Raw genomic sequence first — 27,295 nt, 5'->3', positions numbered from 1 at the left:
TGTAGTCATTTAAACATAGTGCATCTGTGCAGCTTTTTACCTCTGGAGACTGGTGTAGCCTAGCAACTGCAAGGCTTAAACCGATTAACTACAAATGAAGTACTGTATGCCTATCAAAGCAATTGTTCATGGTTGCCTTTGTTGCAGAGGCTGAGCTAATTGAACATGATACAGTATGAAGATAATTAACACCCATGAGTTTGTTAATTGCCTGTTAGCATTACAACACAGTCTCTTGGTTTCTTTTTAACTTGCTCTCTTGCAGCTTCTTCCTCTCCTAAAAGGGCACGGGACTTATTTAGCTGGCAATATCATAGTTTATTAACCCTTTTCAAAAGGAAAAAACATTGTGGTAATGAAGCATATTTGCATGCTCTTGTCAAACACAAGCTCCCATTTAGTCACTGCAATTTATGGAGAACAGAAATTTGTTTTACACAGGGTGTACAAACTATGTTTATTTTCAGGGCTAATTTATTTCAAGCAATTTAGCCATTATAACTGTTTTAAAATATCTTTTGTGGGTTACTTTTATGACTCATCTGCTCTGCCTTCTAAAGTGAGCGATAAATGTCTTTTTGGGTTGGGATATTAATTGAAGGCAGCATCTGGTCAGCAGCTGACCTGCTATATTTGTCGTCTTTGTTGACTATCCAGTTAAAACTAACAGCTTATTTGCTTTATTTACCAGCTTCTCTCCTTCCATGAAGGGTGGTAAACTCAATTTTATCTATGCTAACATGGAAGGCTGATGTAAAGCAAAATTGATTTTCCATAATATATTAATCTGAAGTAGATTTAATCTCAGCAAATTCTTTTAAATTAATTATTGTGTGTGGGAGGGTATTCCACTGTCATTTCTACTGACTGAATTGGTGAAGAATATATCTGCAAGCTCTTGAGGACAATGTAATATCTGAAGGTATAATTATGTGGAAGTTTTCTCTGTAAGAAGTAAGTGCTTACCACACAAAGCAAAATATAAATAGAATAGACACAAATGATTAGCATTTGGTTGCCACAGGCAAGTCTTTGATGTTGAAGCTCTACTTTTCCCACACTGAGTGGAAATAACGTGGCTGTGTCACAGTTGTTTAAAGCAGATTTTCTTAAATGATCTTGGTTTCTTTGCTGTTACTGTCATAGTTAATACTTGCAAAAAAAGCTGCTCCCTTGAGGAATACTACTAGTGCCCAATTACAAGTTCCATCATCAATCATAAGTATTATTTATTCAGCAAAATGAATTGCTAATTAATAACTGATGAGCATTATGGCCTTGAAGTCTGTAACGCTATTAATTATGCTTGGCAATTGGGATTCTGCCCATGAAGGACTACCAGGCACATTTTCACAACAATTAGTATAAAGAGGTTATAAAGGTACACACATACCTGCTACAATAGCAAGGAAGGGAAAAAATCTTCTCTAAGGTTTTTATAAAGTCATGCAGATTCTGTACAAAATAAACAGTAATACAGTCCTACTGTGCTGAGCTGTATTCTTTAAAGTTTACAGTGACAAGGAGGCAAATATTATGTTCAGCATGTCAACTGGAAGATTTGGCATTGTGTCCCAAAATGAGTGTTCCTGCTGAAACTATACATAGATGCAATGTGGTAACAGTATGCTTGATGTAACACTGCTGCCTTGTGTTTAGTATCCCATGGTTGCTTGGCTGGTACAGAATGATGTGATTAGTGGGCTGACATGGAACTTTGGACCTCTTGCAACTGCTGACTGATAATTCATTTGTAGTGGTCATATCTGTGTTACAACTGGACATATGAGATTTCGATGGGAAAAGTAGAATACTGTCTACAGTAAGCCCAGGAGTTTGCTAGTCTCTCAGTAACTTTAATATTTGCTATGATGATGCTAGATTTGCCCAACAGAATCATAATATATTCTCAGCCCTTCTTACCCTTTGTTCACTATCACCTTTTGCTATATTATGTCTAATTGTGATTGTAAACTCATCACGACAGAGATCCGCTTCTTTATCTGTAAAATGCCAAGCATGTTGTGAATCTAAACACAATTTTAAAACACTAAAGAAACTGCAAGATTAAAACTAAAAGCGAACTCCTACTGCTGAGTCTGTAAACCATCAAATAAGCATGGAGGAGCTACTAGAAGTTAAAAGTAGCCTTTGTCATTATTATTTATTATTAGTGCGGCACAAAAGAGTCCTAATCAGGATGAGGACCCCATGGTGTTAGGAGGGGTCCAGATAAATGAAAACACAATTCCCTGCTCTGATAAGAATTTGATTCTCTCACACAATCTAAAAGTTATGGTGAAATTTAAATGGTGTCCCAGAACAGTTATAATATTTGTATTTAATTTTCACTGAAAACCCAGAGAGTGTCAAACAAGGAAGGGGGAGGGGATTGATAACTATTCTGTACTTACTTGAATACCATCCTGACAAGGAACACTTTGTGACCCAGTTCAGCCCTCCTTTCAGTGGGGCTGACTTGGGTCCTATGAAATAATATAAATATTTTTTGAAATTAAAGATATTTCAGAAGGAAGGCATCCATAATTACCATGAAAGAAGAAACGTTAACTACAATATCATGGCTCAAGGCTGATAATGTGTTCACCTTGATCAGAAATATATATGCAGGACATGATTTTTAAAGAACAAAACAGTAGAGCTTTCACTCATTTATAATATCCTCTATTTTTTCTGAAAGCTTCTATAGACTTAGATTCATATACTGTATTTCTGACTTGTAGAGGTGAGGTGAAAAAAAGTACAAAATGTATTTGCTTCACAGTCACATAGTGACAACAGTGATCTCTCTGAGCTTTATAAAGGGATCCCTTCTTTTCTTCCATGGGTGGCTTATATGTATAAAAACTTATCTGGAGACAAGAGTGATTTATTTAGTTTTTTCCCTACACATAACAACTCCACTGCTTTCCAAAATTGATATTTGTCTGTGTAAAGAATAGTTCCATGATGCATCTAAATAAGCCATAATCTATAAAACTGGAAAACAACAAAATCATTTGCCTAGGGATTGTAAGGATTTTGCCTTCAAAAATATTTTATAAAATACCACTTTTACATAGAATTCTTACAATCTTTGTTCTCATATGCCTGATGAAGGGTGAGTGTGCCTGAAAGCTTGCAAATAAATAAAATAATTCGTTTGAAAATATTTAGTTGGTCTAATAAAAACTATCAACTCTTCCAAGAGTTTGGGGGCTTTTTTACATGTGCAAGCACCAGTGCCAGGCACTTTGAAAGGTGCCTGGCGCTAGGACATGTGCAATTGTATAAGTGGCAAAATGCTTGTCAGCATGAAGAAAATGGCAGCGGTGCACTTCTGAACTAAAACACCTCGGAGATGCTTTAGTTCAAAAGTGCACCGCTGCCATTTTCTGCGTTCTGATGTGCATTTCACCTCTTATACAACTGTATGCAGTACAGCACGGTGCACATTAGCTCATGTGTGGAGTGGACTCAATTAATCGAGTCTGCTTCGAAGCAGCAGATCTCCAGTGTGTCACGGGACAAAAAGGTATGTGTATAATTGCCCTTGATTCCTTTTGCCTCTAGACCAATACAGCTACAACCTGGATACCTTATAAAATAGCATTAACTCACAGAAAAAAAAATCTTTTGGTTGTGATATGTTTTTTCTTAACTGGCTCTCTCTTTACAAAACATACTATAAATGTTTGTTTGGCAGTTTCTGTTGACCCACTAATCATATATCATCAGCATCTATACATGCATTGCAACAGTAAATAACTCCACTGTGGGATAGGACTTGTGTCTGGAAGCACTGTCCTATGGCAGAGTTAATTAGTTTACTGCATCCTAATAGCGCTTCACATGTAGCTGGTGACATTTTGCTCATTTTACTGTGGAGCTAATTAGCCAACTCCATAGTAAATGTCTCATGTAGATGCACTGGGCACGTCTACATGTTCGTTAATACACAGTGGCTACTGCACATTTAATTTAGTACTTGTATAATCAAGTTTTAAATAAATGTTCAGTAACCAGAGTTACTGTGCAGTAACACCAGTAAACGCTTCTTTGGTGATGCTACTGCACTGTAGACTAATAATACTTTGCAGTAGCATATTAGGACTGTCTGTGCTGTGACACGCTACTATGCAGTGTTATTAGGCTACTGCACAGTTAGTGTCTTACGTAGACATGCCCACTGAGTATTTAAATGATGCTCTAAAGCATCCTTATCCTTCCAGCAGGCAATGACTGAATAGGATGCCATCAGAAGCACTGACAGGGAGGGGGAAAAAAGACAATTAGAACCTCCAGGGCCCCTCAGGATGTACAAAGCTCTGTCCCAGATGACAGTGGTAATGTCTTAACTGCTAGGGTTGAAAGGGGCCTAAACAGATCAGCAGGTCCAACCCCCTGCCCCCTAGGCAGGAATGGATGCCGGGGTCATATCATCCCAGCCAAATATCTGTCCAGCCTCCTCTTGAACGTAGGAGAGAGTACTACCTCACTTGGGAGCCCATTCCAGAGACTGGTAGCCCTAACTGTAAAGTAGTGTCTCCTGATGTCCAGCCTGAACTTTCTCTCTAACAATTTATGGCTGTTATTCCTAGTAACCCTGGGGTGTTTGTGCAAATCCTCTAGTGTTTGCCCAATGATTGCTGAACTAGATTAAATAAATTAGTTTCCCCACTTAAATTAGAGAGGCAAAGGACCTGTGATATGGGCTGTGAAACCAGCAAAGAGTCCTGGGAGCATCCACACCCATACCCATCCATGTGCTGAATACCGTAATTTCTATGTGCAAAGTCAAACCCAAGGAAATACAGAAAATCTGCCTATGGAATTAAAATAAGACATACTGAATATATAAATGTTACCTTCTTGCAGACTTGATGAAATTTAGGCTGTTTCTCTCTTATACATGACTAATATGGTAAATATTCTAAGCATGGAATGTTTGCAGATTGATACCTATTTCAGCACACAGAAAAAAGGTGTATTTCCTGCTCCCCACTTAGAAGTCAACTTGAAGTCAGAAAAACAGAACAACTTATCTGTAAGATCACTCCAATGTTCAGATCCACCAAGCCGATTTTTCATTTTCCAGATATGATGATCACTTAAGAATGCTTTTAAGTTACCAAGGAAGTTAATGTAAGATTGAAACTAATGGGACACCCATAAGAGAAAAGAAAGCAGGAAATTGTGTTTGAAATGTAGCAGCAGCCATTTGGTATATACACTGCAAAAACCTACAACTTGCAGTGATCCCTTCTTTAATCAACTTTCTTCTTGCCAAATCTCTATTCATTTTAAGCTACCTACAGCCAATAATTTGTTTGAATTCAATGGGCGTTTCCAGACAAGAGTGCACTTGCCCCTTACAGCATCTCAGATTCCTTTGCGATGCTGCAAGATGCGCACCAGGAACAAAATGAACACTATGAAACTATGAAAATAGCGTTCCCTGCTCTGCATATTGGCAACGTGGGGACACAATTTGATACCTGGAGATCCAGGTATCAAAAGATACTCCAAGGGGAAAAAACAGGGCAGGACCCAGGTCCAGGTCCATGGTGCCTTCACCGTTGCTTGCCCTGCACAGGCAGGCAGCATACTTCAGCACCGGGGGAAATGCCAGCCACAGAGATGCTCTGGCTAGCTACCAGAGTGGCTCTGTGGAGGACCTGAGGTAACCGGTCTGAGGCAACTTACTTTCCATGATAGGTAAGTAGGAGATGGGGGGAGCTGGAGGAGGGGAGGGGAACCATGGGGGGGCACCATGGGAAGGGTGGGTCCCCCACCTACCCCCTACCCAGCCCCTGATTGCTCCCCTGCCGGGCCCCAGCCCCCAATTCCTGCCCTGATTACTCCCCCGCCAGGCCCCAGTCCAGCCCCAGCCCCCAATCGCTCCCCTGCCCAGCCCCAGCCCCCGATCGCTCCCCTGATTGCTCCCCCACCTGGCCCCAGCTCCCCGCTCACTTCCTTGTCCAGTCCCAACCCCCACTCGCCCCATCGCCAGGTTCCAGTGTCCCTGCACTCACTGGCTGCAGCAGCGGCTGCCAGGGCCACTTGGAGCCTCATGGCACAGCCACCCCACATGGCAGGGGGTGGTGGGGATTGGCCCCGGCCACCTGCCACCCATGCTGCCACATTGTGGGGGTGCAGTCCAGCTCAGCAGGGCACCGCACAGTGCCACACACTGTCAGGTAGCTTGGGGCAACTCAGGCTGAGTGGCACCAAGCCCTGGGTGACAGCCACAGCGGCCCTGTATTGCCTGACAGCACACAGCACCATGCAGTGCCCTGCTGAGCCTGGCTGCACCCCTGTGATGTGGCAGCATGGGTGCCAGGAAGCCAGGGCCAATCCCTACTGACCTCTGCTGCCTGCATGGAGGGGGCTGTGCCATGAGGCCCCAAGCAGTCCCAATGGCTGCTACTACTGCCAGTGAGTGAGGAGACACTGGACCCAGGCCAGGGCTGGGACCAGGCAAGGGAGCAAGTGGGGCGCTGGGACTGGGTGGGGGAGTGAGCAGGGGTGGGGGGCTGGGGGTGGACAGGGGGCACATGGGCCTTGTGTGGAGACTGTAGCCCCTGCAGGAAGGCATATGGCCCCTCTGAGGGGACTTTGGCCCCTGTTGGGGAGGCACCGTGGCCCCTGTGGGAGGGCACCGTGGCCCCTGTGGGGGCAGCAGTACATGAGCTCTGCAAGGGGGTTGGGCCTTGTGGGAGGCAGGAGACCCACTTCTCCTGAGAAGCCCTCCAAACCCTCCCCACACCCACAGTCCCCTCACAATCCACTCACAAACCTGCCACCCCCACAAGCCCCTCACCAACAACCTGGCCCTGTGCGTCAGGAGTGAGAAGACTGGGAACATGTTCTGAAGGATAGCTGCCCAGATGGCTAGGTGGTGGCACACATGGCAGTTGTGCTGCACAAAGGACAACTGTGTAGCCACAGCCCACTGGCAGCTGGCCCAAAGGAGCAGATGCCTCTAATGGCTGTGCAGTCCCCATCTGGGTCTGGCAGGCATGCAGCCTTGGGGCCACATGCTGTCACAGGTGGCAGCAGGTCACAGCCAGGCAGCATCCCCCACTGCCAGACTGCTGCACTGCGTAGAGAGTGCAGGGAACTCTCAGGGCTGCTTCAGGGCTAGTGTCCTCAGGCACCAATTGGCCGGGCCCCAGAAGCTACTGTCTATTTGTCCATTCAAAATTGCCATGGGCTCTAAGGCTGAGTGGAAAAATTGATTTTGTGGGACAACTAAAGAAAAAAACAAGATAGCAGTGACATGGGGGTCAAAGGGTCAAAAATTGAAAGTAAGTGCTCTGGAGGGGGACACCAAGCAGAGTCCCTCGGGCCACACCCACCAGTCCTCAAAAGCATCCAAGCAGCTGGTGGACACTGCCCGCTGGTGACGTGATGCCTGGAAAAGTGCATGGACAAACAAGAGCAAAGCAGCCCTGCAGTATCTGGGCACCTTCCCAGCCAAAGCTTCCTTCCTGGCCAAGTACAGGGCCCACTTGGCCAGGTCCAGGAGGAGACTGACCAGGAAGTCCTGGGACTTGGTGGGGCCACAGATGGGGTGACCAAAAACAAAAAGAGGGGAGGGAAAATTAAACCAGAACCTCAAGAGGAGGTTCTGGAGGTGGAGGGCTGCAGCCTGGCGCACTAGAGGGTCATGTGTGCCAGGGTCTCCCTCCACCCACAGAAGGGGCAGGAGACAGGGGTGTCTGTGAAGCTCACCACATACACACCCATGGCAACAGCTCCATGGAGGAGCTGCCAGCTGAGGTGCCCAGTGGCTTGTGGGATGAGAGTGGAGTACAACTCAACCACTGGGATGCCCCACCCACACCCTCGCCAAGCAGGTCCCACCACTTGGTGTCTGGGTGGGACACCAGGGTGGCATGATGGATCATGCAGCACACAAGCATGTAGAGGTAGTGGCGATGGATACTGGAAAAGCAGATCAGTCTGGGTCCTCCAGCTGGCTCAGGTGGTGGAGCGGGGAGTGCCACAAGGCTGGGTGAGGCGCCGGCCCCAAGACAAACCCCAGTGGGCTGGGACCACCACCATGCAGCATTTGGTCAACAAAGGCATGGGCATTGGGAGGTAGGGAAGATTTCACCCCCTGGACCAGACGGCAGGTCACACGTGTCATGGGTAGACCCATGCACTGGGCCAGTGCAGCTGGGTCCACCCACTCCTGCCTATCATAGTCCAGGAGGTCTCCGATACGGGTGACACCAGCCAGGATCAACCTCTATCACAACTGGGGTGTCTCTGCTGTCGGCACCTCCAGCTGGAGGAGGTCCTGGTAGAACTCTGGCAGCCTCGCAGGTCCTGTAGGGAGGAGCTGCGCAGGCTGAGGAGCTGCCAGTCATATTGGAGCCCCCAGAAGGTGTGCCCCAGGTGGCCCCATGCCGCATGGCTTCTGACACCGTATAGCAGTTGCTGCAGGGCCTGAAGTGGAACACCAGGACCTGGCTGCACAGGCAAACCAGGCCCTGGCCACCCTCCTGCAAGGGGAGTCTCAGGACCTCTGCATCAACCCAGCACCATCCTGGCCAGAAAAAGTCCAGCACCCATCTCTGGAGCCCTGCCAGGACCTCAGGGAGCACAGGCAGGCTGTGTAAGCAGTGCTAGAGCATGGCCAGGACCAGAGGGGTCTGTGGGGGACAGGTAGAGCAGCAAGCCCATGCTCCAGTGGATCCCACGGAGCGTGGGTGGTAGTAAGCACACCTGTCACCCACTGTCGGGTCAAAGCTCTTGACCCAGTTGACCCGGGCAGAGGAGGCTGCCAAGTACAATGCCTGGCAGGCCTCTACTTGCTCCAGGTCACCTGAGTCACCAGGCAGGGTTATTTTGCCCCAAGTGGCACAATTTTCCCCACACCAAAGTGCATGTCTGGGCACATGCGCTGAGGCAAAAAGCCCCGGCTCAAATTTCTGCCATTTCTGTTTGAACTGCTGCAAGCACACATGCCTGCATGTGTGAACACACCCAATATGTCTATTTACCTCTGTTTATGATAAAAAATCTGGATTAGATATAATTTGTAATATGCTAAATATAGAAGAACAATTAGCAACATTAGTCAAATTCTCAAAAATATAATTCTTACCAAAAAGGAATATACAACAAAATTTTATAATGTTTTCACTTATACCCTGTAACTTAAAATTTTGTGTCAGATAATGTTGATGAATTAAGCCCACAATTTAAAACTTTAGAATGCATACAAGCAGTTGAAAAAGGGAGTATGTCTTCAAAAGTAAGATGCAGTAAATGCATCTCATGATATGCAATATTTGCAGGGGAATGGAATGTAAACAGATGCTAAAAACAGGTGCAACGGTTGAAAACCCTTTGCTGAATAGAAGTACTGGGCATATAGAAAGAAATTACTAAAATATAAGGAAGGCAACATGGCAAAATTATCCTTATATTATGCTGGAGAAAACAACTAAAATTATTTAGGGTTTAGAAATGTTAACTATTAAAAATAGCAACTGAAGTGAAATCACACTTCTTGAAGGCATTTGAGGAATACAAAATTCTGAAGGGAAAAAAGAAGTGAGAGTCTCCAAGAGTCTTCGAGGTAATGTCAAATACAAGTACAAAGGAGCATAAACCTAAAGCTAAGGAGGGGTCAGACCCTCAAGGAATTTAGGCAGAATTTCTTTAGATACAGAGTAGTGAATATATAGAATAAAAGGCAAAGGGCAGCAATAGAAAAGACTGCTATAAAGAGTTATAGAAAAAGGAATGGAGATGCCCAGTACACCAAAAAGAATTGTGTGGTGTGATGGCTAATTCCACAAAGAAAATAAGACTTATGTATATGAGTTTATATTTTCCAGCCTTATTTTCTATATTTCTATCCCTTTCACATGCAGGGTGGGTTTTTCAAATGTACCTAAGTGACTTGAGAGCACAAGTTCCACTGATTTCAGGTGGACATACGCTAAGTCAATCAGCACAATATCCATAAAAGGACTTGAGCTCTATTCCAATGGGTGTATCCACACATGCAATTAGTCACTATTAAATTTACTGTGCATTAAGCTAATGCACAGAAAGCGATTTTTGACAGGTGTCTACATGCGCAGGACTTGGCACTTAAATTTAGTGCCAAGTCCCTCCAGCCCTGCCATGTGCCCCTGTGGCCACCAGAGGGAGCTGAAGGGTCTGGCCCTAGCTGCCAGCACTTGGCAGCCATCTTGGAAACACAGCCCTGCCCTCTGATCTCTGGCCAGCCCCTTTCCTGCCCAGGAGCTGTGTCCAGCACAGGAGCAGCATGCGGCAGCTCCCTCCTTGCAAACCCTGCCTCCCCATGCCATGGCTGCTCCAGCCCTTGCCTCTGTCAGCAATGCTCAGCAGCTCACTGCACAAGCCCTGCCCTGGCAGCGATGACCAGTGCCCCACACTTCTGCGGGCCATGATGCTGGGCCACTGCAACACCCCCCGCACACAAACACCCAGGCCCCAGGTGAGCCACGCACCTGCTAGCTGGGGCCAGGGCACTGGGTGCGGGAGGTCCTGCACTCCCTGCACCAGCCCACCTGCCCCACCACCCACACACACACCCTGCCCACTCCTAGCACCACTCTCAGGCCAGGCACATGTTTGAAACAAAAAAGCTTTATTTCCCTAACAACATCTATACTCATCCCTCTCCCCTTCCCCCTCAATAAACAGAGCCCGCTCCCCCTCCCTCCCCAACAAACAGAGCCTCTCCACCACCCTTCCCACCCACCAACAATAAAACACCTGCTTACAATGTCAAAACTATTTATAATGTTTCTGTTTTTCTGCCCCAGAGTGGGGGGCAATGGAAAGGGGCCTAGGGGCCAGAGCCCAGGGAAAGGTGCCCAGCGTCCCAACCTCAGGCTGTTCCTCCATTGTCCCAGGGACCACAGCAACCTCAGTGGGTGGCGGCCTTGTGCTGCAGCCACTTGGGATGGCAATCCCCAAAGGCCATCCAAAGGCTCCCCATCCAGCTGGCCCCAGCATCTGTATGAGGCATGTCCAGGTCCTTGGACATGTGGTGTGGGGCAGAGTGATGGGGCCAGGCTCAGGCAGGTGGTGGCAGGTCTAGAGGCAGGGGACAGACCAGGGGCTCCTGAGGGCAGGAGGTACCAAAGGACCTCCTCCCAGGCCCAAGGGTGCCTGCAGCCAGCACAGTGCTGGGTGGTGGTGAGCTGGAGCCCACATCCCTACAGAGGCTGGTGGGGTTTCCCCCATATCGATATGTTGGCCCTGCAGAGGCAAGAAACAGAAGCTTTTTGTGAGAGTTTGCAATATTTCAGAGATAAGATGCTCTGCACCAGGGACCGTGTGCTGCCTGGCCTCAGATCAGGAGCAGCTGTATACAGGTGCCCAGGAACCATGGTAAGTTGGCCAGGAAGTCCTGAGCCCAGGTAGCCACTGGCCAAGCCCCCCATCCCTGCCTGGGATGGGACAGGCCAGGCCAGGCTGCTGGCTCTAGACCCCACTCCCCCACTCTGCCCCTGCAGGCCACCTGCTCTGCTGCACTGTTGCCCAGCCCATGGTGCCCAGGCTTGGGGCACATGGGGCTCCCAGACAACAGGGGTGAGGGGATGGCCACACCCCTGCCCTCCCTGCTGGGAGCCTCTGGGAAGGCAACTCAGGACTGCCCCCCCACGCTGCTACTGTACCCTTAGCATGCCACTGTTTCATGTGCCCTGAGGCAGTGTATGATGAGCTGTTTGTGCAGGCTGAAGGATGCTGGAGCCACTACGACCTGCTGCTGCTGTTGATCCTCCTGGTGCCCTGGGCACACCTGTGCTCTTACTTTGGAACCCTGAACTACGATGGCACAGAGGGTAAGCCCAGGCTTCCCCACAACCTCTGCCACTGCCTGGAGGACTACCTGTGGCAGCACTACACATCCGTGCCCCCTGCTGCTGAGGAGGACATTGCCTCTGGCATCAACGCCTTCATCATGGAGTGAGAAGCCCATGCTCACCCAGCTGCAGGAACATGGGCTGCCTAATAAAGTTCTGAACTGTGTCCCACCTCTCTGTATGCTGTGGAGGGGAGGAGGCGTGGAAACCAGGGCCAGGAGAGTGCAGGCAGGCCAGGCAGGAAGTGGGAACAGGGGGGAAGGCCAGGGCCAGAGGCAGGGGCAGGGACTGGGAGAGCTCTCCCCTCAATGCAGGACTTACCATGTGTCCAGGGTTGGCAAGACTTGTGACTCAGCGTGGACCTCCCCATTGGCAAGGGCAACCAGATGCACCCAGTGTCCATGACCTGTGATGCACAGTGGGCTGGTGCCTGGCCAGGGGCTTCCCCCAGGGAGAAGCTGGTGCTGCTGGCAGCCCGAGGTGATTTTACAGGCTGCTTCTCATAGCAGGGTCTGGGGCTGTGCCGAGGGTGAGGCAGCTGCTGGCAAGGGCTCCCTGAGCTGCCGGTGGATGCAGCAGCTGGGGAGGAAGGTGGGGTTAAGTGCTGAAGGCCTGAGGTCCCCTCCTCCAGTGATGTGTCACTGGAGGGGTCAGAATGGAGTGGGGGCTTAGGCAGGCTGCCCCTGTTGGTGACACTCCAGGGGTGCAATGAGTGACACTCCGGGAGCACTAAAATATGGGTCATCTCCTGCAAAAAGGCCATGGTCAACACCTCAGCACTGCCCCAGAGTACCATGAGGCAATCCAGGTGGAGGCCCAGGCAGTCAGCACAAGTGTGCACACATGGGAGGGGCCGGGGCTCAACAGGGAGGATGGTGAGGACATGATGTCCCACACTGGCTCTCTGGGCCCTTGCACAGCTGTCTCTGTGATGCTGGCCCTGGACACCAGCTAGCAGGACCCAGCACAGGGGCATGGCCAGGGACTTGGAGCCATGAAGCAGAGGCACTTCACTACAGCACCTACAAAGACAGGAGACACTGCTGGGGGATGAGCAGCAGCAGCGAGCAGCCAGAGACAGAGCAGCTGGCTTTGCTGCCAGAGACAGCCAGCAACAGCCCTCAGGGGATATCCGGGCTCACAAGGGGTGCAGGAAGCTGCAGCCCTTTGCAACACTCACCTGTGGCCAAGAAGCAGCTCTGGAGATGGTACAGGTCAGGCAGAGGCAACCTGTGTCCTGCCCAGGGGGCACATGAGGCCTGCAGTGGTCCTGGGATTGCATAGGTCCCACCAGGCTTCTGTGCAGTGTGCCCCAAGGCACAAAATGTCTGCAGGCTTTTATAGCCTGCAGCTAGGGGCTGCCAGAGAGCCCTGGCCCAGGAGAGGGTCCCAGCCATGAGCCCTGGGGCTGGGCTCAGGCGAGCCCCCTAGTGGCAGGACAGACCTGGTACTAAACTTAGTGTTAGGTCCCATTTATACATGTGTTACTGCACATTAATTAATCATGACTAAATTTGAAACCTGCATTTTCAGGTATCAAATTTAGTCATGATTAGCCATTTTTAATGCGCAGTAAGAGCATGCACATGTAGACACACACCTTTACTTCACAGTAAACTAGGCTAAGGCACACTAATGCATCTTGTGTAGATGTACCCCATGAGTCTTTAATTATCCCATGAAACATGGATCAGCTTCAATTGGATGAATTGAGAATACCCTCCTCCAGACAAACTTGTTCCTGGGGATTAGGGCACTCTACTTGGAAGCAGGAGCCACAGTTTTTAATTCAGTGACAGATCTGAACCCACATCCCAAGTGTATGTTTTAACCACTGTGTTCTTATTTAGAAAGGCAAGCAGTCTACCATCTTCTTTTTTAGCCAGGTTTTGAAAGAAAGGGCATAAGTTATCTACCTTCTGGAGTAGGTTCAGAGCTGTATATCCCAAGAGATGAAAGATGCCACACTGTAGCACAAAGTATGGTGGCTACATACCAAAGAGGGTGGGACTTCTGACATTCCCTGTCTGCAGCATTTCCTATTGACTGCCTTAGGTGGCTCACCACTCAGCATACTGGTTATTGGGAGTCCCGTTCTGAAGTACCATATTTTTCCAATTAATTTTATAAGCAGCCCAGGAACCTAACTCAGGTCTTGATTCTATGGCAGTGGCCAAGTCCCTAGATGTTAAGCACTGAAACATACAACTGAAATGCCTTTACTTCTTTTGTGGTTCTAGCCTTTACGCCTAGATCCTAAAGGTATTTAGGTTCCCTATTTTCACTGATTTCAGTAAGAGTTGGCACCTAAATATCTCTGAGGGTTTGGATCCTGGGTAATTTTATCTGTGTAAACTCATTCTGATACTAAATATGGAGAAGTAGGGTGTCCAATCCATCCCCTTGCTGAGGTAGCTTCTGAGGACACACATATTTTATCCAGATTAAAGTGTCCACAGGAGTGAGCATCCAAGATTTCCCATAGAAAGCATTCAATAACTTATGATATTTCAGTAATGCTTTTTTCCTAACATTCAGCTCAAACTTTCCCTTACTTAATTTCACCCCATCACTCTTAGTTCTACCCTCCTGTGCCCTCTCAGTTAATGCCTCTCCCCTTTTGGTGTTCACTTCCTTCAGATATTCTTAGGCTTGTTACGTCTCCCTCAAGGAGTCCTTAGCAAAGTGATAGGTATGGCAGTTAGCTTGTAGCAAAACCCACAGTTTTTATTTTTTTTATTTATTTTAAAATGCATTCCTTCCCCTTCCCCAACCATTTCTGACTTTTTTTCTCCCTCTCTATTCCCTATAGATAAGTATAAGTAAGCGAAGATGTAGGATAAGCTTTAACATTTTATTTTAGGTAGTAAGTTTTATTTTTCTCTCCCCTCTTTGCAAATAAGTTCCCTATTTTGATTTCGATACCCACTGTTTTATAAGTGATAATTATTATGTTTGTACGGCTTTTATATTGTGCCATTACTGTTTTCGGCCTATATATGTAAGTTAGCGTAAGTCATGTCAACTTTCCATTTTGTATGTTAAGCCTCCATCTTGTGTCCTCTGCCCAGGCATCCCCTGTGTTCCAGCTGTATGATTCATGTACCCCTCCCATGTAAATTGGTTCCCGGATGAATGAGAGTGATAGGGAATGATTGAAATACAATGGTAGCAGGCCTCTACTGAATAGCCTGTAACGACCAGGCTATCACCTCACATTGATTCATCCAGGAACCATGGACCTCACCCAGGAACAGAGACAAGAACCCAGCATTTGAAAGACAAAAGACCCTGCAGAACCAGCAACTCTACCATTGTACCCCGCCATTACAGATACCTGAAACTGCACATCCCTGCATGGAGCACACATGCTCAGTACACCAGGGGCTGACCCTTGCCTGGGCATGCCTCCTGTCACTAGGGTCACACAAGGTCTGCCCCTATAAAAAGGGGCAGTGAAGACAGACCCAGTGGGAACACCATTTCTATCTGAACCAGACCAGCTCCACGCCTATCCATCCCAGAGGCCCTGCCTCTGGACAACACTGAGCTGAAGGAGACCCTGATTGGCTATCAAGGACCAACTTCCAGCCTGGGATAGGTAGATATCACCTGCATATTTCCTCCTCCAATTTGGACTCTCACTCTCTCTCCTCCTGGACTTCAACCCCTGCACCAAGCCTCTTTAACCCCTGCTGCGTGTGTGTGTGTGTGTGCGCATGTGCGTGTGCATGTGTGTGCGTGTGCATGTGCACGTGTGTGAACCAATAAGATATTGTGTCACCATCTCCCCTGTTCAATAAAACCACTGTCATTTGTAACCCCGAGTTGGGTTGCATGGTACTGAGCCCCAGTCCCTTCCCCATCTTAAATCTGTTCTCTCTTTCTCTCAGCTTCCCCCCCACCTTTTCCTGCCATCTCTCAGTGACTCTCTGTCCCTTCTCTGTTCCCCTGCTGCAGCCTCTTGGCCCTGTTGCTTTCTGCCATCTCTCAGTCCCATTCCTGCAATCCACTGCCTTCTTCTCACGTCTTTCTGCAGCCCTTCCCACCATTTCTGCCACTTCTAGCCTCCTGGCCCCGTTTCTGCTGTCCGCCGCCTCCTTCCCGTGTCTTTCCGTAGCTCTTCCTGCCACTTTTAGCCTCTCAGCCCTGCTCATTTCTGCCTCCTGCTGTCTCTCCCCATCTCTCCCCTTTGCTCTGTGTTCTCCAGCTTTCTCCCTACACCCCCTTCTCCCCCACAGTCCTCTGGCCTGCCACCAACTTCCCCACAGGTTTCCCAGCAGCCGGAGCCCTTCTCCAGCTCCTGGCACTGGCAGCCCCTCCCCTGGTTCCTGGAGCCAGCCTCCAGTTTCCTCTGCTCCCTCTCTAGCTCCCCTGCACCCTCTGTCCCAGTTTCCCTCTCCACAATTACCTTTTGGCTCCCCTGTAGCTCCGGCTTCGGTCCCAGCCTCTGTGCTGGTTTCTCTCTGGCATCACTCCCCTGTTCTGCAGGTTTTGGGCATTGCCCTTTAATCAATTACGGTCAATTAACCTAAAGTAACCCCCAAGCCTCAGTTCTTCAGCCCAGTTCTCTCTAGTCTACCAGTTCTAATCCCAGTCCCGGTAACTTTCACTCCCTACACTTCCACTTTCTTACCTTAACTTTTCCCCAGGTATCCCAAGTACATCAAGCACATACATACATACATACACGTCGCAACACCCAAGTTAGGAACTCACCTATATATACAAATTAGTGATCCGTGTATGTGTATTGGGTGTGCAGGTATTGATAATTGATTCTGGTCTAATTTCTTTTGGTCTGTATAGTGTGTGTAGGTGCTTGAATTGGTGATAGGTGTGCATTTTCCTAGGCTGGTAATTTTGGATGTGTATGTGCCTGGATTGGTAGTGTGCCTGGATTGGTAGTGTGCGTGTGCACTCCTGGTGGGGGTGTGTGCACCTAGTGTGTGTGTGTATGCACCTAATTGATTTTTGAGTGCATGCATGTGCAATTTTACACCACGCCTTCCTGTCTAACAGTGCAATATTGAGATCCTGAGAGTTGGCCTGACCCCACAGGACAACAAGCTCTTTTCACCTTCCTTCACAATTGAATCCCTTCTTCCCTGACTGCTTTTTGTTGCTCCTGTCTGATGTTCGCATGGTGTGTCAGGATTTTTATGATAATGGTATGCCCAGAATACAGTATACCAGGTATGGCATTTGAATTGCCTCAAGAGGGACTATTATCCTCCTGCTTCATTATATTGCCTTTACAAAATACATTTCCATTAACCACATCTAATCTTGGGTTTTCAGACTTGTTGAAGACACAGTGCATTGGTAACAGAGGTGTAGTGTGCTCCTGCAGTGACTTGGAGAGAATGCCAACCAGCAGGAGCAGGGAGCAAGGAGAGGGGCAAAGAGTCTTACCTTCCCTGGTTCTCCCCACACTCCGGCACCAGCTCTTGTGGCTGTAGTAGCATGTGCTCATGCTGCTGCAGCTGAGGAACAGGTTCAGCAGGAGGCATCAGAATGTCCCTGCTACTTCCCACCCTCCCCCCAAGGAAACTTGGCTATGGCAAATGAAGCCCCACCACTCAACCTTAGAAGCCAGACAGCCCTGCATCTTGTAATGAATGGGAGGAAATAGGTGGAGCTGATTCAGTAGAGTATCTGGAGAGGGGGTGAACAAGACACCAGGGATAGCCCTGGGGAGCCCACACTGCAAGGTTGGTACAGCAGGTATGAGACAAGCCAGCCCCTCAGCTGCAGCAGGCACGCTACAGGCCCAAGGAACTGTGAAGCCCAGGGTTACCCAGCTTCTATGACTGATTGCACAGGGTTGTGCCTGCTGTAGCAAAGGCTCCTAGAGTGAGGGGAGCAATTCTGGTGCCCCTCTAAATCAACACCCAGGGTAGGTGCTCCATTCACTCCACCCTAGCTATGCTACTGATTGGTAATAAAACATGTGTATCTTGGGGTCAGATCTTGCAAAGGGCTACATTTAAGCATCAAAAGGGGTTGCCGATTTAGCAAAAGAACTCAGTGTGTTGGGAGTTGGACTCCTTTAAAATCTGGCTCTTAGAGGATTTGGTCTGGGTTGTGAGTGCTGAGTGCATGAAAATCTGAACATTTTGAATATTTGTCTAAGGTATACAGATAGATCAAGTTTACCCAAATTCAGTCCTGAATAAAGGGGTATAATCCCTATTTTAGTGATAACAAAAAGAAGGGTGTAAATGATATGTAGGTAAATAAGTATAAGAGAAGCACTATTTGATAAGCAATAGGGCTTGCTTTTTAAGGAACAGTTTGTGTGCCTTGTTTTCCACTTGGAAACTGACAGCAGTATATAAAAGGCAAAGAGGCTGCCCATTAAACATGTAGAGACTGGGAGCCCACTGGAAATTCTGGGCCATACCTTGAATCATGAGACATCTGTGCTTTCCCAGACCCACAGATCTCTGCCATGTTGCTACTGGCTCTCCTCATAACTATATGCACAAATAATTACTATCACAGTGAGAGTACTGATTTTCAGTGGTGCTATTACGCTGTTGAGCCCAAAATCTCTACTGCTACAGAATAAAATTTAATGGGATTACCCCTTTTGTGTCATGGGAGCTCTGGAAGGCATAACATTTCTCCTGGAGCTACTAAAATATTTCTTAATGCTGTTGAGCATTTTGGAGTTATAGCCCAAACATACTGGAATTTCTGTCTCTCTCCTTCCCAAATATAGCTTGGGAAAAATGTGTTTACTATGTAAGAAGTATGCACTATGTCTCCTGGGAGTAAGGTGTGTGTATAATTATAATTACAAAGAAGTTAAAGGACAAGCTTTGCAGTTTACAACAGTTCATGAGCACAGTACAATACAAAACCCCCATTCACTAGGGTACTGGTATGGGTAGTAGTGAGTTTGTGAAGACAGATTACTCTTGTTCACAAAAAAAGGAGTCCAGAGGATCCTCACCTTCAAGTTAGTCCACCACTGTGAAGGCACCTGAAGCTGAAACATCAGTTAATTCAGTTAATTCTTATCCATTCCTAAAAATAGAAAGAAAAGAAATATCCTGTTTAGGTCCCTGCCAAATAAGATTATAGGGAACTCCTAAAACCTTTTAACTTGCCATATGCAGTCTAGTTGCCTCTGCAAGATTTTGCCCTCTCTCTCATAACCCAGTGTCCTGAAAGCCTCTTATTGTAGTCTTTTCTTCTGTATGTCAGCAGCGTCTGCTCGACAGTCAGGGATTGTGACTTGGGGATGGGGATTGGGGATGAACTGGGCACCAAGGTAATCTGTAATAGAAGGAAGGGAGAAAATCTACTGACCCAGGCAGGGCAATGAGTTCAATGATGGAAGGCCTTACAAGGAAAGATTTATCCTAGTGGAGAGAAGAATTCTAGACTCTTTACAATTAGGTAAACCAGGCAAGATCAACTATGGTATGTAAAGAAAGAGTATAATGATGATTTTACTTAATGGTAAAAATGACAGCAGAGGGCTTTTTGGTGGAGTAGAATTTACCAATGACCTATCGACTTAAGGATCTTCTGCCTGGCGCAGGTCAGAATCAAGATGCTTTTAGGTGTAAGAAGCACCATAGCAGACAACTACAAAATAAGGATTGTTGCAGGAGAAGCTAAACCCCCTATCAACTAACTATTAATTTGCCTATGCCTTGAACCATGAAAGCTTGTATTCCTTCTAAATGTTATTAATATGGTCTCTAATGTAACAATGGAGGGACTCACATTATCTCTCAATGTTTAATTGTTTCCTTTTTAGTTCCACCAGGTGTATGGTCTCTATGGCACTGGTGCAATACGTCTCCTGGGTTGTATAAATACATCTCCCTTTATTAGTTTGAAATTTCCTGCTTTTCCATTTAATTGAGTGCCCCTTCGTTCTTGTATTATGAGAAAAGGTAAATAGTAAATCTGAATTTACCTTCTCATACCATTCATTATTTTTCATGCTTCTTTTGTGTCCTTTCTTATTTGTCTTTTTTTTCTAAATTAAATAGTCTCAGTTGTTTTATTCCCTCTTAATTCAGAAGTCTTTCCATGTCTATAATAATTTTCATCACCCATTTACAATCCCCTTTATTTCTACTATTTCCTATGGAGACAAGGAAATGAAAACTCTACACAGGGAAGGATTTTATAAATAATGACAATTTAATATTCTCACAAGTATAACCCAACCTCAACCCTACATGTTATAGCATTTGGAAATTTCCAAAAACGTAAGCCAGTAATGTGATCTAGATTTTACCTACTGATCTCTGTCATTTCTATTGGTACCTAGTATTTCTGTTTGTTCTTATTCCTTCTGAGACCACATTCACTGCTCTCAGATAGCCAAACCTTGAGGATTTAATCTGTATATTAAATCAAACTTCTGCTGAAATCAATAGGGCATTGTTTGAGCATAAGGACTGACTAAAAGTAAATAAATATCTCAGGCTCATAATGAACACTACATGGCCATGAACTCAAAGGAGATGGAGCTGCTCTACTGAGAATAAAATTGTGGCAAAAATAAAACTAGAACTGTGGGAGTTGTACAGATTCCCCTTTAGAAGTCCCTCATCTCCTTGGTATTCTTTTAGTGGTGTGGGAATGAGTAAAGTTTTATGGATATCTTAAGTAGTTTCCCCTGGGAAATGTGGCTTTTGCCTTGGTTGAAATACACTGTCAAGAGGTGCTATGAAAATGTTTTGATGCTGTTTAATAGGATGTGCATTGAAACAACATGAGTTTGACAGCAATCCAAACATCTGAAAGGGTGCCACAAAGAAGTGTGATGTTCATCACATGCTAATCCTAGAATGTAAAAATGCTAGTTTTCATTGACAACATTAAGACTATGCTCAAGCTTCACAGATGTGATGAATTCATGACAGAGTACACCAGGCTAAACACTTGCGCAGGTTTGCCCAAGACTGCATGGTAGTGCAGTTAGTTGTTGACTTCCCTTCCTTCTGCACCTACAAAACAGCTGTTTATGCTGACAGCTGGTCAAAGGGTAAAGCCCAGACTAGCTTTCTTAGAGCGTGGATGCAGGTCAATCTTAGAACATTCTAAACACACTTTATACCCCATGAGTCTATGGCCTTCAATCCCCAACCCTAGTCTTCCCCGCTTTCCTTTCTTATTGCTTATAAAACACCATTGATCATCCTTTATAATTACTGGCAATAGTTTTAGGCTCCTTCCACTCAGCTCTTCTCTGACTGAAAGTCTATAAGTAAAAGCAGATTAAAGCTGAACTCAAGCTGAACTCAGTTGAGCCTCCTTAAGCTTCAGAGACACCAAACATACCCGCTTGCACATATTTAGTTCCCTATAGTACCACAGCAGCTCTCTCATAATTTTGTTCCCTCCCCACATGATTTAGTAGCTTTGAAAATAGTGGCAACTTCTTGGGGGTAATGTACCTTTTAGATCAGTGGTCTCAGCCTTTTTAAGTAGATCACCTTTGGCATTTAAAAACAACCCAAGATCTACCATATACCCCTACCCCCTACCTCCCCAGCAGGTAAGTCTGTGGGAAGGGAAGGGGGGGCAGATCAAGAAAAATTATTTGGGGGTACACCTCCTCAGCAGGTAAGTCCCACCCAGCTGGGGCCCCACACAACTTACCCCTGTTCCTGCGGCACTGTCCCTCACCCCAGAAGTCTCGATCTAACCCCTTTCCCTCCGCCTGCAGACTGACCTGCTGGGCTGCAGCACACGTGCATACACGCGGGCACTCAGCTCCCACCCCAGCTTTGGATCAACTCCAAGAGGCTCCGAGATCTACTGGTGGATGAAAATCCACTGGTTGGTGACCACTGTTTTAGATCAACAGCATTCTTTCAGAGGTAACTCAAAAAAGACTTGTATTTTAGGAGCATATATAGCTGGTGCTGTCTGAAAACTCATCCCAATAATGTGTTTGAACTAGAATTCTAATATTATAAAAGCCTAGGTCTACCTGTCTGTCTGTAACGCTTTATTCACACTCTGATTGGCTGACAGAAGCAGCCAATCAGAGTGCTTCAAGTGTGGGGGAACATTGCCATGATTCAGCAGCATTTGCCTTGGCTCCCCCACCCTGCTTCCTGCAAGAGGCAGAACAGCAGCAGCATGGGGCATTAGGTGGCGGCACTCCATCCCAGCCCCCTCCTCCCTGCCCCCCTCCCCATCATTCTTGATGGGCAATTGGCTAGTTTGTTATTAAAGGCCCACTCACTGTACTAACTCAGTTCATTTCTGTTACTTTCTATTTTCCTGTTAATTTAATCCGATTATATTTATGATGATAAAAGGTAAAAGATGGATTACTGGCATTTGGGAAAGGAACTATTTTTGAACAGACATTTTCTCTGACCAGCAAGCCAACTCCCAGTGGCTGTTCTGGTGAGTGAAAGTGACAGAGCAAATCAGCCAAATTTGCTGAGAATTTACATCATCTCATGCTGACATAAGCACCATGGGAGGCTCCTACTGGCAGAACTTCAGCCCTATATATACACAATTCATGGTGGCACAACCTCAATCCTGGAAAGACTCTAGAGGTCTGGTGCAACATCAGGAACGAGCAGTGTTGACCATAAAAGTTCCATTTCAGGATACGGTGCTGCAGGAATAGTTAAAGTTCCTTTCCAACTGATGGAGACCCCATAGAGACAATGGCTGAGTGAATGTATGGTCACTGATCACAAGCTGTTAAATTAGTACAAGACATGTGCTGGACATTTCGCATGACTAGTTTTGCTGAATTTGGGATGAACCAGATCTTGAATGGCCTACAAAAAGGTTTTACTTTTTCTGATGCTATATACTCTTAGGTGCATATAATGTATCATAAACCAACTTATTTTTGACAAGCTGAGGATGGTAATAGAAGTTACCAATTGTTACAAGTATTTTGTTTTTGTTCACATGTGTTTACATAATAGATATTTATATGTATGTTTGGGCATCTGGATATGTTGTCATAACATTATTAATCTCATATTAACTTATTCTATTTTCTTTGAGCAGAAGCCAGCAGAAGTCTTTTTTCCATCCAGTAGATATTTTTCCCTTTCTTCCAGTGGGGTAAATCAGAACTGTAGAAACAGTTTCTTCCTCTTTCTGGAATCCAGGAAGCAAAAGAGTGAGGACATCAGGTGGCAGATGGATATAGCTCAGGTGATTGTCTTAGGGCTGACGCAATGCTATCAAAAAAATCACTGCAAGGATTCCTTCAGATCCATAGGGAACTTCATGGCTCATTTCCCTTTGCCTTTCTGATGTGAGATAAGAGTGGCAAGAACATCTTATGGTCCCCAGCTTGTTCACTTATGCTCTGATGTCCCAATTTTCAACTGAATCATGCCACAAAACTTTAGGCAGGGAAGGAACATAACTGTTTTAAGGGAAGAGAAATAACAGATAAGCAAGCTGAAAAAAGTAGATTTTTTTTTTCTTTTCAGTAATTGTTTTTCTTAAATGTTACTTGTAAAAACAGAGGGATTTAATATTGATGATTTCACTTTATTCTCCAGTACCCTTTGCCTAAATGGGATATGCATATTAGCTTAGTATGGCTTACCTGTCCCTTTTTCACTGGCATCACCAGTGGGGTCAAGAACCACATCATAACATATACAGGGGCAAGAGGGAGAATCATCTTTTGGCAGCTCTGTCCCATTCACTGCTGACTTCTGTTCTTGAGTTCTAGTTTTAGGTTCCATCTGAGTGTCCAATGCCATTTCTAATAAAGATCCACCACTCAAGCACTTACAATAATTCAGTGGCCTCACCGCCACTTCAGACAGGCCACCATCACTGCGTATCAACTATACCCATCACTGACCAGCAGAAACCATCTCACCCACATCACCATCTAGTTCCACCAGTTTCTATAATTTTAGCACAATGAGTTCATGTATATCAAATGAACAACAGCATTTGAATTCCAAATTCTGTTGGCTACAAATGTCCAACTCGGGATCCTTAAAATTCTAGTTTATTAGGCGGATTGAAACACTGTAATCATAAACCTTGGGGCTGGTCCACACACACACATACACACACACACACACACACACAGTAGCAGGCTACAGAGTCAGGTATACCTATCCTACAAGCGCTGGAGTCTGTCATTGAGGCTTCTTTCAGTGTGGTGTTATCTTCCAGAAGGGGGTTGCCGGCTGGTCCTTCTGGCTGGACAGGTCTGTTCGAGTTGGAAATCAAGAGGGCGCCACTGAGGGTCACTTTTCACTGCCTTTTATCTGTCCCTGGCAGACTTTGGTGACTCCCCAGTTTTCTGGTTTGCCCAATCCAGGGGTCATTGACCCTCGTGGGACTTCCCCCCCCTCGGTGGCTACTGGACAGCATCTGTCAGCCCCAGGGGTCGTCCGCATGTACGTGTAGGTTTGGGAGTCCGTTGATGAATTTAGAATAGGGCTCTGGGAGTGGTCGATCTGGAGATATTCAGCCCAAAAGTTGGTCTCTGGCGTTGATTAAGTCAGGCCAGGGCTTCTAGCCCTTGATCAGTGAGGTATAGAGATTTCCCGGTTGTTACACTGTCTTCTATTGAGTTCAGCTTCCAGGTGATAATTGCTGCCTGCTTTCATGTTACACATTCAATCACTGATTCACTCATTCTTTCAGAGGCCAGCCTGATACAGGGAAGGGCAGTTTGATTCCTGCCTTTGTTAACAATGTTACAATGTATAACTTACTAAAACACATTTAGTTGAAAGTTGAAAGGTGAGTAGTATAAAATATAAGCTACAAATGCCATGGCACACAAATAGATAAAAATACCAAACTACAAGGGGAGATACAAAATGCACACATAAAATTTTAAAATACAATTCCTTATCTTAAAGTGAAAGAGAGAGGAAGGAAGAAAAGGTAGAAAAAGAGAAACATATCCAAAGAGGGGAGAGCAAATGCAGGCAAGAGGAAAAGGGGGCTTTCTGCTACATTAGAGGAAAAGGGGGCTTTCTGCTACAATTCCACAATCTGTGACATTTGCATTTGTTATATGTATTCACGAACATCCAAGATAAACATGGGCTGACAATGCAAGGTCACGGTCAGTAGGGCTAACTGTACCTTCTCGTGCATCCACAGATGCATCTTGAACAGGGCCAAGGAGGTGATTCTACCCCTTTATGTGACACTGGTCAGGCCGCAGATGGAGTACTGTGTCCAGTTCTGGGCGCAGCACTTCAGAAGGGATGTGGACAGCATTGAGAGGGTCCAGAGGAGGACCACCCGCATGATCTGGGGATAGCAGGGCAGACCCTACGAAGAAAGGCTATGGGACATTAACCTGTTCAGCCTTCACAAGAGAAGGCTATGGAGGGATCTGGTGGCCATTTATAAAAACTCACCAGGGGGGACCAGCAGGATTTGGGAGAGACCCTGTTCCCCCCAGCGTCCCCTGGGGTAACAAGGAATAATGGCCACAAGTTGTTAGAGGGTAGGTTTAGACTAGACATACGAAGGCACTACTTCACAGTCAGGGCGGCTAGGATCTGGAACCAACTTCCAAGGGAAGTGGTGATGGCTCCTGCCCTGGGGGTCTTTAAAAGGAGGCTTGACGTCTACCTGGCTGGGGTCATTTGAGCCCGGTTTTCTCTCCTGCCCAGGACAGGGGGTCGGACTTGATGATCTACAAGGTCCCTTCTGACTCTACTTCTATGAATTTATGAATCATAGAACTGGATGAGAAAATAAAGCATTTATTTTTGTCTAGGAATTTCAGGGAATTGTCGGCCTGTGGAGAGCAGAAAATTTTCACAATTCATATTTTTATATTAGCAAAAAGATACCAGAATTCAGTAAGATAGTGTTAAGATTCTTGCTATTATTTCTAATATGCATAGCCAGTTTAGGCAAAGGGTATTGGGAAGTAAAGTGACAACATCAACATTAAGATCCTGTTTTTACAAGTGTAACTTATCAGGGTCCCAAGGGTGGCCATAATGCCCCCTAGTGGCTCCCCGACTGTGCCCTGCTCTGCCTCTAGGGCTCCTTCCCATCTCGCCCACCACATGCCTTGATAGTATAATTATAAATAGGGAGACTGCCCATAGGCCTTGGCATGGCCCCAGTTCCACTGAACCCCCGCTAGGGTTCCCTGGCACGTCGCTGGGCCTTGCTCTACAACTGTGCCACACAGGGCACCTCTACTCTTAGGGGCTAATTGCATGGCTCCAAATCCTCCCTAATACCATGCCCCAAGCCTCGCAGAGGTTACTGTAACATTGTTCACCTGTTGGGGCTTTGGCCCCCTTAGCCTCTGCCCCTTTACTCTCGCTAGGCCTTGTAGCCTGAGCCCACTGTGGCGGACCTGGCTTTGAGGCACTAGCTTTATCCCTTCTTGGGCACTGGGCCCCTAGCCTCTGTCTCACTGCACCCTTCTTAGATGCCAGGCCCCTGACCCCTGCCTGGCAGTGCCTCTCTCAAGTGCTGGGCTGCTGGTACATCTTGCTGTGCCTTTCTCAGGCACAGGACCCCTACCCCCCCTCTTGCTGCTGCCTTGCACTCTCTGCCCACTCCAAGCTCAATAACTGCTTGAGCCTGTCCCTGGCAGGGCTCAAGGCTACTGCATGCCTCATGGATACCAATGGGACCTCCATAAACCATCCCTTACAGTCCCAACCCAAATTGCCAGTTCAATTGTAACATAAAAGCAATCCCCAGGCATGGGCAACTGGTGCCTTTTGAGTCTGGGGGGACATTTGCACAAGCTGCCGGCAGCGGCAGGGACAGGGCTGGCGAGCACCTGCAGAAGCCAGCATTGACATTGGCGGCAGGGACAGGGCTGGTGAGTACCCACAGAAGCCAGCAGCAGGGACGGGGCTGGCAAGCATTTGCAGAAGCCACCGGCAGTGGCAGCAGCAGGGACAGCCCTGTTGGGGTGGGGCATGTGCCCCCCCCCAATGTCCCCCTTACCAGTAGCCTACCCCCCAGGCTATAACAAACAACAATAGTGAAAGCAGCCCTCTGCCCCTTTAAGAGGGCAAACCTTCCTTCACCCCTTCCCCTAGCATACCTCTCAGCCCTCACTGTTTCAGCGGGCAGCAAAGCAATCCACCTAGCATCCATAGGTAGTTGGACCCTGCAGCTGACAGGGCTAGCCTGCTTGCTAACCCAAGCCTCAGGTTTATATGCTCCCAGGGCCCTGCCTACTTCTGGTCAGCAGGCCATGTGCAGGTGCCTGCTAATTGCCTTGTTAGACTTGTTGCCCCAGCAACCATCAGCTGCTGCCCCCTGCCTAGCCTGCACAGCTCCCTGGCTAGGCTACTTTTCCTTTAAAGGAACAGAGAGGCCCAGGCTTTCTGTTACAAGTAACATCTAAGAAAAACTTAAGAAAAACAACTAGTGAAAAGAAAAAAAGCTACTTTTTCAGCCTGCTTACCTGTTATTTAACCATACATTCTGCACTG

This window comes from Alligator mississippiensis, chromosome 4 (genome assembly GCF_030867095.1).
Source record: "Alligator mississippiensis isolate rAllMis1 chromosome 4, rAllMis1, whole genome shotgun sequence".
NCBI lineage: Eukaryota > Metazoa > Chordata > Crocodylia > Alligatoridae > Alligator > Alligator mississippiensis.
This window is presented reverse-complemented; position numbering follows the sequence as displayed.